This window comes from Oncorhynchus clarkii, chromosome 22, assembly GCF_045791955.1.
Source record: "Oncorhynchus clarkii lewisi isolate Uvic-CL-2024 chromosome 22, UVic_Ocla_1.0, whole genome shotgun sequence".
NCBI classification, from domain to species: Eukaryota; Metazoa; Chordata; class Actinopteri; order Salmoniformes; family Salmonidae; genus Oncorhynchus; species Oncorhynchus clarkii.
The window spans coordinates 17,142,718-17,155,830 of NC_092168.1; the positions used below are offsets into that span (position 1 = coordinate 17,142,718).

General features: G+C 44.4%; 1 pseudogene; it reads right to left on the reverse strand.

Annotated features, from left to right (window-relative positions):
- Positions 1-1,074: 1,074 nt before the first annotated feature.
- Positions 1,075-12,561, reverse strand: LOC139380080 (uncharacterized protein DDB_G0286299-like; annotated as a pseudogene).
- Positions 12,562-13,113: the final 552 nt, after the last annotated feature.

The window sequence follows — 13,113 nt, forward strand, 5'->3', positions numbered from 1 at the left end:
CAGTTTAACCCTGGGGTGCGTTTAACCCCAAGCCACCCTATTCTTTCTTCCCTGTAAGGTCTGCCTTCTTCTCCCTCAGCATTTGGCTGAGGCACATCTAACGCCATGCTTAATACAGTATTACAATTCTGACTGGGCAAATCACAGCAATAAACTTTTCAGTTTGTGCTAAGGTACATAAAAACAGGATTTGGCCATGGGCTTTTGAATTGACCTTCAACTTGGAGACAAAAATGGAAATGAGGCAGCTGTTATTTGTTCAGAATCTTATAGCTGAATATTTGATACTATTCAACCTGTTTCATCAGATGAACTCATGAATTTAGAGTTGAATATGGCAGAATGGATCATCGATTTCCTGATGAACAGAACCTAGACAGATCCTACAAGGCTGAACAGCCTGTCTGGTCCCTACAATCCCCTAATCAGTGCAGGTTGTTCAACCCTTCTCTATATCGTGGACATAAAATTATTACCACAGCAATTCTTGGTACAGTGGTACACCGTCTGACCTACATCATTGAATAAATCAACTCGTCTCCACTTATGGGTTATAATCCACCTCGCTGCCTGCCAATCCAAACGTTCTACTTGCCAATCAAACTTCAATCCAAGTTGACAGATTGATAGCCTAGGTGTCGGCCCATTTCTAATTTGCCCACCTTGTCATGTCTTTCCAAACAACCAAAACCTTTCTTGCAGAAGTCTATGAATAATCAAGTTCGGCTGCTCACCGAGTCAGACAGATTCACTAAAAGGAGGGAGTGGTCTTTATTTGAACACTTGCTCACCCACAGAACAGCAAAATAACATAGAAAATTATAAATATTTCCACTAAAAAATAAGTGTATATCAATATCGCCCCAACAGAGGAATAACAGATTCTGTGGTCATTCGTTCATAATTATATTTTCCTAGTGGACAAACAATGGGGTGGGGGGAAGTGTCCTCTGTCTCACCAGTCTCCTCACGGACGACTAGAAAAAGTCAGCAGCAGAGTAGGGCGTTTGGGGCTGGCTTTCGGGATGCTCTTGGTCTTCTTCTTGGTGCTGTTGGTAAGAGAGGCCACTGGGGACTCCAAACAGGGGTTTCTGCTGGGGGTCAAATGGCACTCTGGATGACCCTTCTGGACTCACCAGCAGGCTGCGGTCTTCCTGAATTCTGGGAATCATAAATGGGCAAAAACAAATAGGAGAGTCTCCTCAAAACTATGGAACTTTGAACTGTAAATAAATGAGGACACAGAAGCTAGATTATCAATGAACACGGGACAACAAAGTAAATACATTGGAAAATAGGTCTTGTCCGTTGTATGAGTAAATAAGGTGCTATCCGGTCCCCTCATACCTGCAGCTTTGTTTTTATGAAGTCCGAAGGTAACCTACTTGGATTCAGATTTTGGAGTCTGACACTTCTGTGAAAGAAAATGATGAAAAGGGATGACACATTTGTGAACATATGTTAACAAGCACAGATGGTGATGAAGTAACTTGATGTAATAATAGGCATCTTCTGTGTTGAACCAGTGTTTAGTACCTTCTTGCTGGACAACGATGTGCTGGGGCTTCCATTTGCTCTCTTGAAGAAGATGGGTGTAGGGATGGTGGCATGGTTCTGGAACGTAATGAAGTCAGCCTCCTCCCCTCCCTTAGCCTTCTTGGGCATCATTTTTGTTTTCTTGGCGTTCACCGGTGTAGACGGCTCTTCGCTGTCCTGAGGAGAGGATGAAACAAAAAGCAATTTAAGTAAAGTCAAATTTATAAACGAGAAACCTGTTCAATGGCTACAAGCACATGGCTAACTAGGTCAGATCTGCTACACTTAAGCGAACTAAAATGTTATGCATTTAGGAAAGAACTTCCAAACATGTGCATATTTGATTGAGGGGGACATCCATCAAATGTGGCAGGCTGATTCAACCTGGGCCTAGGAAGTGAAGTAAAATGTGAACTTAAAACTCACGTTGACTCTAGCAGCCTCTGCCTCAGCTTCCTGCTCCTCAGTCGACCTCAATCACTACCGGGAACTTCCGCTTCTACACGGGAGTCTCCAGGTCAACCTTTGTGGGCAGCTTCTCTGCGCCTCAGATACCGGCGCTGCCTTCTTTTTCTTCTTGAGCGGAGTTGGTGTGGAAACCTCTACAAGCTCCGCCTCAGCGTCTACAAATGTGCGGTTGGAGTCTGCTCGCGTCTTTGTTTTACCCTCGGCCTCCACGCTCTGTTCTTCAGCTTTGGCCGTCTTCTTTTTGAGCAGGGTTGGTGTAGCGACTTCTGCCGGCACAGTCTCAGCGACTACAAGTATGACGGCCGTTTCAGTTTCTGGTTGCATTTCACCCTCGACCTCCACACTCTCCTCTTCAGACTTGGCCGCCTTTAGTTTCTTCTTTTTCAGGGAAGTGGTGGCGATGCGGACGTCAGCTGGAGGCTCCTCAGCTGGAGTGGCCAACGGTTTAGGGCCTGCTGGTGTCGTGTCTACCGGTGCTGAGTCTGTTTCAGCGACCTCTTCCTTTGTGCTCTCAGCACTCCGTTCATCCTTCTTCCTCCTAGTCTTCTTTAGTGGGGTGGCCATGATCTCTTCTCAAGCATCTGGCTTTGTCTCAACCTCCTCTACGGTGGTCTGTTCCTTAGGGTCCTGCTTGGTGCTCTTCCTCCTGCCCTTCCTCTTGGTTGTGCTAGTAGTAGCAGTCTCAGGGGCGCTCTCTGGCTCTGTAGCCCCCTCTGCAGCCTCTCCGTCCTGGGTAGCTGGAGCAGGCTGGTCTTCTGTCTCCGTGGCTTTCACACTAGCCTCCGACACATCTGTATTAGTCTCTGGTTCTGCTACCGCTTCCTCCTGTACAGGCGTTTTAGACTTCTTGATCTTTTTCTTCTTGGACGACGTGCTGTCTGGTAACGGTGTCTCGGATTGAGTCTTCTGTTCCATCTCCATGACAGATGATAGGCTCCCCACCACTACATCCTGTGGAGTTTCTGATTGGACCTCTGTCTCCACGGCAGTTACCTCTGTGGGAGTATCAGTGACCTTCATAGGAGAGGTGTCCTCCTCCAGGACAGCCTCTTGCTTCTCCCCAACATCGGTGCGCGCGGCTGGGGTAGAGGTTCTCTTTACCCCCACCTCTCCGGCCTCTACAGAGTCTATTGGGGCAGAGAGCACAGTCTTTGCTTCTGTAGGTGCTGCCTTCTTAGCGTCTGTCGTTTCACTCTTTGTTGTAGGAGGAGTTGTGTCCGCCTCAGCCTTCACTTCTGACTCCTCCGCCACACTGTTTTGCTCGTCACTCTTCACTTCTCCCATGCTCCTCGTGGTGGTGTCCCCGGGTGTCTTTGCTGGTTCTCTCGTCCGATGCTGCACGCTGGTCTGACTTCCCTGGTTTTGAGTCGTTTTTCTTGCCTGAAGTAGAAAATATGGAGATACATCATTACTAAGAACTACACTGAACAAAAATATGAACACAACATGTAAAGTGTTGGTCCCATGTTTCATGAGCTGAAATAAAAGAACCCAGAAATGTTCCATAAGCACAAAGTCCTTACTTCGCTCAGATTTTGTGCACAAATGTGTTTACATCCCTGTTAGTGAGCATTTCTTCTTTGCCAAGAGAATACATCCACCTGACAGGTGTGGCATATCAGTAACCTGATTAAACAGCATGATCATTACACAGGTGCATCTTGTGCTGGGACAATAAAAATACATTAAAATGTGCAGTTTTGTCACAACGCCACAGATGTCTCAAATTGATGGAGCATGCAAATGGCATGCTGACAGCAGGAATGTCCACCAAAGCGGTTGTCAGATAATTGAATGTTAATTTCTTTACCATAAGCCACCTCCCAATATAATTTTCGAAAATTTCTCAGTATGTCCAGCCGGCCTCACAACTGCAGACCACGTGTAACCACGCCAGCCCAGGACCTCCACATTCAGCTTCTTTACCTGCAGGATCGTCTGAGACCAGCCATCTGGACAGCAGATGAAACTGAGGAGTATTTAGGTCTGTAATAAAGCCCTTTTGTGGGGAAAAACTCATTCTGACTGCCCGGGCCTGGCTCCCCTGTGGGTGGGCCTGGCTCCAAGTGGGTGGGCCTATCCCAGGCCCACCCATGGCTGCACCCCTGCCCAGTCATGTGAAACCCATAGATTAGGGCCTAATTTATTTATTTCAATTGACTGATTTCCTTATATGAACTGTAACTCAGTAAAATCGTTGAAATTATTGCGTTCATATTTATGTTCAGTGTACATTCAACACTGAAAAAATGTATAAATAAACAAAAAGACACTTAATATCTATGGCAATCACGGTAACAAAGACTTAAGGTGAAAGGTTGGTGTATAAATAGTGAGCTTGATGTACCTTTACGTTTCTTGGCTGGTGAGCTCTCTTCCTCCTCTAGGGCTCTTCCCCTCTTCATCCTCTTTCTGCTGCCAAACATTTCATCGTCATCCGTTGACACTTCCTCGGGGTACTCGTCCTGTGGGAAGACTCCTGAGAGAGCGAGAGGAAGACAAAAGGAAAAGAGCGACGTCACTGAGATCCCGGAGACTGCAGGGGAACTGCTGTTTTGCACAACGGGTCGATAAACGTCAGGTTCTGAGCCGCTGTGAGCTGCAATCACAACAAAAGCGCTAAATCATTAAACTGTGGTGGAACCAATCTCAGCATGAAACTTAGCTCACACACACAATATGAATTCCTAAAAACCAACAAACCCTAACCATTATGACAGCCATATCATTATCATACTTTAGTAATACCACATCTCTACCTTCATAAGCTGATTTATTACATCACAATTATATTACTAATTGTAGCAGCAAAACTAAATCTCGATCAGCACTTACAGTAACCATGGGTTATACCTCAGCTGAGCCAACTGCAGCCAGCTCGGTCATGTAGAGGTCCAGTATGTGAAACTGCAACCCACAAGGGGCTCCGCTGGTGCTGTGGAGGACCTGAGCAGTCAGGAGCTCCAGAAACCTGGTCACCACACTGTAGAATGACAAAACAAGTTATTTGAACATCACAGGAAGGATGCACGCAAAAAGGCTTAAAGGGACATTACAGTTCAAAAATCATAGTTTATCAGGTGTTTAGGGTCAAAGAATCACCCACCTGGTCTCCCATTCTTTCATCTTCATCATTGCAAAAGAGTTCCTTAACACGAAACGAACCAGCTGTCACAGAGAAAGACAAAGAGAGGGAAGGTAAGGATGTAATTTCTTCATGTCTAAATTATTTTTACAGTTTATTCTCCAGCTATATGTGATGATTTATTGGGTAAGGAAAAGCTGATAACATTTTGATGGATGAAAATACTGACCTGGAAAAACGTATCCATGCAAAGCCTGTCTCTTTTGATGGTCTGCAGGAAAGTCTCCAGAAACAAAAACACAACAAAGGGGATTAGAGAGTCAATGGAAATAAGAAACAAATCTCAAATTGGAGTACACTTTCTGTAGTGTGTCAATTCTCCGAAAATTTGTTCACAGACCCATAGGAAATATTTAAAAAATGAAGTGGCTTGTCCTGCATTCACAGGCAATAAAATAGGCCCTTCCATAGTTTAAGTAACTCGTCGCCTGTGAAACCACCTAGAAAAAAGTCAATCGGTGAAACTGGATAAATTACCAACTTTGTTGGTCACATTGTTACTGGGCTTGTGCGACTTTTCTTTAATGTGTTCTACATCTTAAGACCTTTTACATAATTGTTTGCGCTAACGACAAGTTAACTATTGTATTGTTAAACCGTGAAATTCCGATGGTTTAACAAGCACAAACGAATCAAAGGGTTAGAAAACTAGCAATACGAAGAGATGAGGCGGACATGCTGCGTATCCCTTCCACCGTCATGTTAAAAGAGAAGTGCGTGGTCCAATTTCTCCGTAAGCCCGTTAGCCTCACCGCTGATTTTCTGTGACCTAACACTGATATATTTTCTTAGCTTCTTGATGGCCCTTGTAGTTAGATGCCGATCTCTGCTTCTTGTCGTATTGGCGTCATGTTCCCACAAATTCAAGTGAAAACACATTTCTCTCTGTTTTCCCTCGTCGCAATATGATGACTTCACACTTAAAATAAATGGCCGCTATTCTGCATTTCGTCACAGGGCGGCAATGTTCACTCAACTTTGACTCGTCATTTCTACCCTGACAGAGTCCATGGACGCTACTTATAATCACACTCAACCTTTTAATACTGAGAGAATTCCTCAGTGACATGCAAATCCCAGAACAGTAATTATGAGATAGACACTTAGGCTACTATAGTAACATCTTTATAATTGAAATAGACTGAACAAAAACATTAACGCAATTTCAAAGATTTTACTGAGTTACAGTTCATATGAGGAAATCAGTCAGTTGAAATCCATTAATAACTCACTGCCCTAATCTATGGAATTTACATGACAGGGAATACAGATATACATCTGTTGGTCACAGATACCTTTAAAAAATGGTCCGCACAATGGACCTCTGGATCTCGTCATGGTATTTCTGTGCATTCAAATTGCCATAGATAAAATGCAATTGTGTTTGTTGCCCGTAGCTTATGCCTGCCCAAACCATAACCCCACCGCCCCCATGGGGAACTCTCTTCACAATGTTGACATCAGCAAGCCTCTTGTTCACACAACGCCATACACGCACGTGGTCTGCGGTTATGAGGCAGGTTGGACATACTGCGAATTCCTCTAAAACCACTTTGGAGACGGCTTATGGTGGAGAATTGAACATTAAATTATCTGGCAACAGCTCTGGTGGTGTTCTTTTGAGAACTGTGTTTTTCCCCTAATTGCATTTAGCCTTATAGCATACTGCCATCCACGCATTACTGTGTTTATAATGTGAAGAAATAGCCTAACAGTTTATTAACATTTTAAGTGAAATGTTCTGATCTGTTGCACCAGCCTCATTGCTTTTAAAACATTTTTTTTATGTACAGTGGCTGTATTAATTTGGTATCTATCCTCCCACAATGGTCCCATACTCTGTTTGGAATAGGCTGTTTCTTTCTCGCACAGAACGACAAGCTGACCAATAGAATAGGTCAACTTTTCTACTATGGGGGATAGCAGATTGACATAGGCTAGTGATTTTGCGGTTCTTACTCGTCTGGTTGGCTGACGAAAAGTTAATGTGTTCAGTTATTCTATTATCAATATGCGCCTTGGAATTCAATAAGGAAGCGTGCCTTTGCATCCCTGATGTGTCTGTCTTCACTTGTAGCCTACGTCAGAGCTGCAAGGCCTGTGAATAGGACCAGATCAAGTGACCGGCATTGGCTAATAAGAATTTAAATATCTGAGACAGCCACGTGAGTGAGAGGTGCTTTGGAGCACAGCGATTGGAATTATAATTATTATATTCAGCACAACGGCCACAAGGCATATGGATTTTTTTAGGGAGCATTACAGCCACACAAGGGGGCATCGGCGGGCACTACAGTGGCGCAGATGAACAGCTACACAGCACCTTCTAACAGACTTCCTCTACACACCCCACCCACCAAGATCATTAAATGTTCTTTCCAGTCTGTTTAAAAGAAACGAGGACTGTTGCATTGTTGTTTAGTTGAGTACGGGACAAGTTATCTGTTTTACAATTACTTATCCGTTATGTGATTCTTATTGCTTTAACTATTTACTCTGCAAAGTGTTTTTAGAAAATGTTTTATTGTTCCTGCCTTTAGTATGGCACTGCTGGAGGGGGGTAGTGTTGTGAATGCATATATACCCCTTTTATGTCCCGCCTACCATGTGGGGTGATTGGCAATAGTGTTGGCCAATCATCAGTCAGTGCCACATTCATGTTCTGTGTAACTGTCATTTTGGGGGAGTTGAAATGTTGTATGGCCCTGGCATAGAATCCAGATTGTTCTGTGCTGGACCTAGTCAGTCCTAAAAGTGTGTGTTGTTTGTGTACAATAAACATCATGGAAAGAAGGTTTGTAATGGTCCTTCCATCCACATCCTCTACATCAGCTGTACAGTGAGTTATTAGTTAGCTAGATTCACAGTGCTAGACAGGTTAAGGTTAGCTGCTGAGATGATTGAGCATTAGCTAACATTAGCTCACACAGTGAAGATCTCAAACCACAACAATAATTTCCTGAAGGGAGGGCCATCCATTTTCATTTCAGAGAGGTCCAAATTTCTCCATGTAAACCCTTAACATAAATAACATTCACTCCCTAACCCTAAAAAGACGTGTATCAATTTAACCTTTTGTTTTTTGGAAATATGAAAGACAAGGTCCTTACGCCTCCAAAACCGTATGGCAAGCAATGCGTGTTAATGTTCAGACCGAGCATCAGGGCTCTTAACAAAACTCCCCTGTACAGAAGACGCCTTCATTCAATGACTCTTATGTGTAATGTAATGGAACTGAGAATCATGATCAAGGGCTAGTTGACTGGATACTTCCTGAGCTTAAAGAAGAATCCCCATTCAAAGTCTCCTGGGCAGCGTTTACCCAGGCAGCCCAATTCTGATATTTTTTCTCTTCACTAATTGGTCTTTTTGTGATCTAATGTGACTAAAGACCAATTAGTGGAAAAAAATATCAGAATTGAGCTGCCTGTATAAATGCAGCCTTGTAGTGTAATCCCAGATTCTGGTTCAGTTGCTAGCTAGCACTGCCAGCTCAAAATCTGCGGTTGTGAGGCCGTTATGCATTTTCTACTTAAGTGATAATGCCTTTGAAGCCGGTGTTTGGAAGTTATATTGGCATGGTTGTTGGAACCGAGACGAAGTCGAGGACCGGCAAACCATGCCAATATGTCCCCCAAACACCAGCTTCGAGGGAATTATTACTTTTATACAACGGTTTACCAACATATTCAAATAATGATTGACATATTTTCATAAAAAAAACATTATATTTCAGTCTTCCACAAGATATAGTCCTGACACAAATCTAGGGTTGCTACCCAAGGTGTCTGGTCGTTCGCTCTATTGGTTCGGTTGCTAGAAACGCGACCCAGTTGTTCAGTCTTTTTGTTCTTTATCTATGGACGGGACCCAGTTCTTCATTCTAAATTCCTATTCCTTTCTTGCTAACTTACAGTCTCGTCAAAAAGTAGAGCCAGAATAACAGCAAACTAGCTGCACTTAATTTCATTTTATCTTTTTTCAATCAAGATTTCTTTGTATATATCCATAAAAAATGATGCCAGCTTATTCATGATTTCGACTGGCTGAGAAACAATGCCTGCCTGTCTGTCTCGTCCCGACTTCCGACACGTTCATTACTATAGGACAGCTGGAGATCTATGTTTTTTTAAATGTTGCTCCTTTTCTCCCCAATTTTCGTGATATCCAATTGGTAGTTACAGTCTTGTCCCATTGCTGCAACTCCCGTACGGACTCGAGAGAGAGGTGAAGGTCGAGAGCCATGTGTCCTCCGAAACACGACCCTGACAAACCGCACTGCTTTTTGACACGGCGGAGGTCTTTGTGGGCTATACTCAGCCTTGTCTCAGGATGGTAAGTTGGTGGTTGAAGATATCCCTCTAGTGGTGTGGGGGCTGTGCTTTGGCAAAGTGGGTGGGGTTATATCCTTCCTGTTTGGCCCTGTCTGGGGGTGTCCTCGGATGGGGCCACAGTGTCTCCTGACCCCTCCTGTCTCAGCCTCCAGTATTTATGCTGCAGTAGTTTATGTGTCGGGGGGCTAGGGTCAGTTTGTTATATCTGGAGTACTTCTCCTGTCCTATTCGGTGTCCTGTGTGAATCTAAGTGTGCATTCTCTAATTCTCTCCTTCTCTCTTTCTTTCTCTCTCTCGGAGGACCTGAGCCCTAGGACTACCTGACATGATGACTCCTTGCTGTCCCCAGTCCACCTGGCCGTGCTGCTGCTCCAGTTTCAACTGACCTGAGCCCTAGGACCATGCCCCAGGACTACCTGACATGATGACTCCTTGCTGTCCCCAGTCCACCTGACCGTGCTGCTGCTCCAGTTTCAACTGTTCTGCCTTATTATTATTCGACCATGCTGGTCATTTATGAACATTTGAACATCTTGGCCATGTTCTGTTATAATCTCCACCCGGCACAGCCAGAAGAGGACTGGCCACCCCACATAGCCTGGTTCCTCTCTAGGTTTCTTCCTAGGTTTTGGCCTTTCTAGGGAGTTTTTCCTAGCCACCGTGCTTCTACACCTGCATTGCTTGCTGTTTGGGGTTTTAGGCTGGGTTTCTGTACAGCACTTTGAGATATCAGCTGATGTACGAAGGGCTATATAAATAAATTTGATTTGATTTGACTGCTTTTTGACACACTGCTCTCTTAACCAGGAAGCCAGCCGCACCAATGTGTCGGAGGAAGCACCGTACAAATGGCGACTGTGTGCAAGGACATTCCGGCCGGCCAAACCCTCCCCTAACACGGACGACGCTGGGCCAATTGTATGTCGCCTCATGGTTCTCCCGGTCGCGGCTACAGAGGTATCGTATTTGAATATTGAAACAATGTTGCAAATGTCGGAACAAGTTTAATACAAATTTCCGCTGTTGAAAACGAAATGTTAGTCTAAAAGAAATGTGAGGTATTGTCTAAATGCTTTTTATAGAGGAGATCAAGTCCATAAAGTGCCTGGCTGGGCTGATGAGACAGTGGATTGCGCAGTCAGATAGAACCGAGTACATCGGCTAAATCTATGACGTTAAAATGCTTGTGGTAACTTGTGGAATAGACGCCAGCAGGAATGCGGTTTTAACCAATCAGCATTCAGGATTAGACCCATCTGTTGTATAATTGGGCAATAAAGCCTGAGGAGGTGTGGTATATGGCCAGTATGCCATGGCTAAGCGCTGTTCTTAAGCGCGAGGCAATGCGGAGTGCCTGGACACAGCCCTTAGCCGTGGTATATTGACCATATATCACAAACCCCTGAGGAGCCTTATTGCTATTTTTCAACTGTTTACAAATGTAATTAGAGCAGTAAAACTAAATGTTTTGTCATTCCTGGGGTATACGGTCTGATATACCACAGCTGTCAGACAATCAGAATTCAGGACTCAAACCACAGTTTATTACAAGTTATAGCACACTTTTACTCACACCAAGGTAAACCTGATCATCATCAAAATCATCTGATCCGACATCTTTAGCTACTCGTTTCTCTGTGAAACATTCCTCCTAAGTAAAAATTAAACCAATGGACTGCTGCCTCTTCTGTTTACAATTGTCATGACAAGAGGGGTTAATTTTTTCTCGCCCGGACACCTGTGTAGACGTGTTTTGCACTGGCTGAAAGTTGATTGCATTTGATTTGGAACCCGGCTGCCTCCCGGGCTCGAGCCATGTGCCCCGTTCAAAGCCCAAGGTGAAGTCGGCTCAAAATAAAAGCATAAAAAAGCATGTGTAGTAATTAGTAGGATTCAGTGGTGTGTATTCATGGGTGCCAAGGGAACCCAGGCTTCCCCCCAAAAATAACAAAATAATGTATCTTTCGTCTCTGTGTTTCATAAATGTTTGCAAGAGGTTGAATGTATCTCACCGGAGAAAGCATCCGAGCGAGCGAAACAGCGCCCCTCTGTCTGTATGTGTAGGGCATTTATCTGATGCTGTCTGGTCAGAATGAGTATGACATTGTTGCTGCCTCTAGCAGTGAATGCAAGGGAAGCCAAGTGAGCATTTGGCCTCCCTTGATAAAAAATAAAATAACAATAGCCAATCAGCATTGAGCTAAACTGAGTGAGCTGTGAATGGTCCTGGTGTACCAACAAAAATTGTCAAAGGAAGACAAACGCCATGCTTGACAGGATTTTTTTATTATTGTTGCATCTTGTTGTGTTGTTGTCCTCTGGTGGCTAGCTAGGTAACTAAAATTGTTTCTAAATTAGCTATCGATGGAGATTGGTATTTGGACTTGTGGTTTTACTTAATTCTCCATATTGGCCAATGATTATAAAGACGATTCTGATCCAACCCTAAATTCATACATTCATTGTGCCTATGTAGCTAGATGTAGTATGCTAATGTTAACTACAGTAGCTGGCCTGGAGTATCATTGCCCATGAAAGGAAGTTAGGCTAGCGAGCAAGTATTTTTGCTAGGTATTGTCACGCCCTGATCTGTTTCACCTGTCCTTGTGATTGTCTCCACCACCTCCAGGTGTCGCTTTTTCCCCCCAGTGTATTTATCCCTGTTTCCTGTCTCTCTGTGCCAGTTCATCTTGTATGTTTCCAAGTCAGCTAGCGTTTTTCCCATTCTCCTGCTTTTTGCATTGTCCTTTTTCTAGTCCTCCCGGTTTTGACCCTTGCCTGTTTCTGGACCTTGTACCCGCCTGCCTGACCATTCCACCTGCCTTGACCATGAGCCTGTCTGCTACTCTGTACCTCCTGGACTCTGATCTGGTTTTGACCGTTTGCCTGTCCACGACCATTCTGTGGCCTACATCTTTGGATTAATAAACATTGTAAGACTCCAACCATCTGCCTCCCGTGTCTGCATTTGCGTCTCGCCTTGTGCCTTGATAGTACGAACTGGCCATGACAGACCCAGCAGACTTGGACCAGCTCCGCCACGCTGTCTCCCTGCAGGGGGCCACCATTGGGAGACATCAGGAGTTGCTACAGGGCCTTTTGGAAGAGCTCAGTTCCTTGACAGAACGCCACAACCATGGGTTAAAGGCTATTATGGAGCAAATCAGGGAGTTAGCTCAGAGACTACCTGCCACCTCTGGAAAAACCCAAATCACCCAGTAATTTTTTTCTATATCTGTGGTGAGTTTGTAACAGCCTATCCCGACTCCCAGTGAACCCCGCTTACCTCCTCCAGAGCAATATTCTGGGAATCCTGGTACCTGCTGGGGTTTTCTTTCTCAGTGCTTGCCTATTTTTGAGCTACAGCCATCTTCGTTTTCTTCAGACCGATCGAAGATAGCGTATACAATTACGCTAATGTCGGGAAGGGTGCTCTCCTGGGCTACGGCAGTTTGGGAACAACAATCTAACAATGCTAAGGCACTGGACGACCACTCTATAGGGGAAGTCACCAATAGTACTGTGCCCATTCAATTACGGGTTTCTGGTAACCATAGTGAGACCATACAGATCCTCCTCATTGCATCTCCCCATGTTCCAGTTGTGTTGGGATTTTCCTGGCTACAAAAA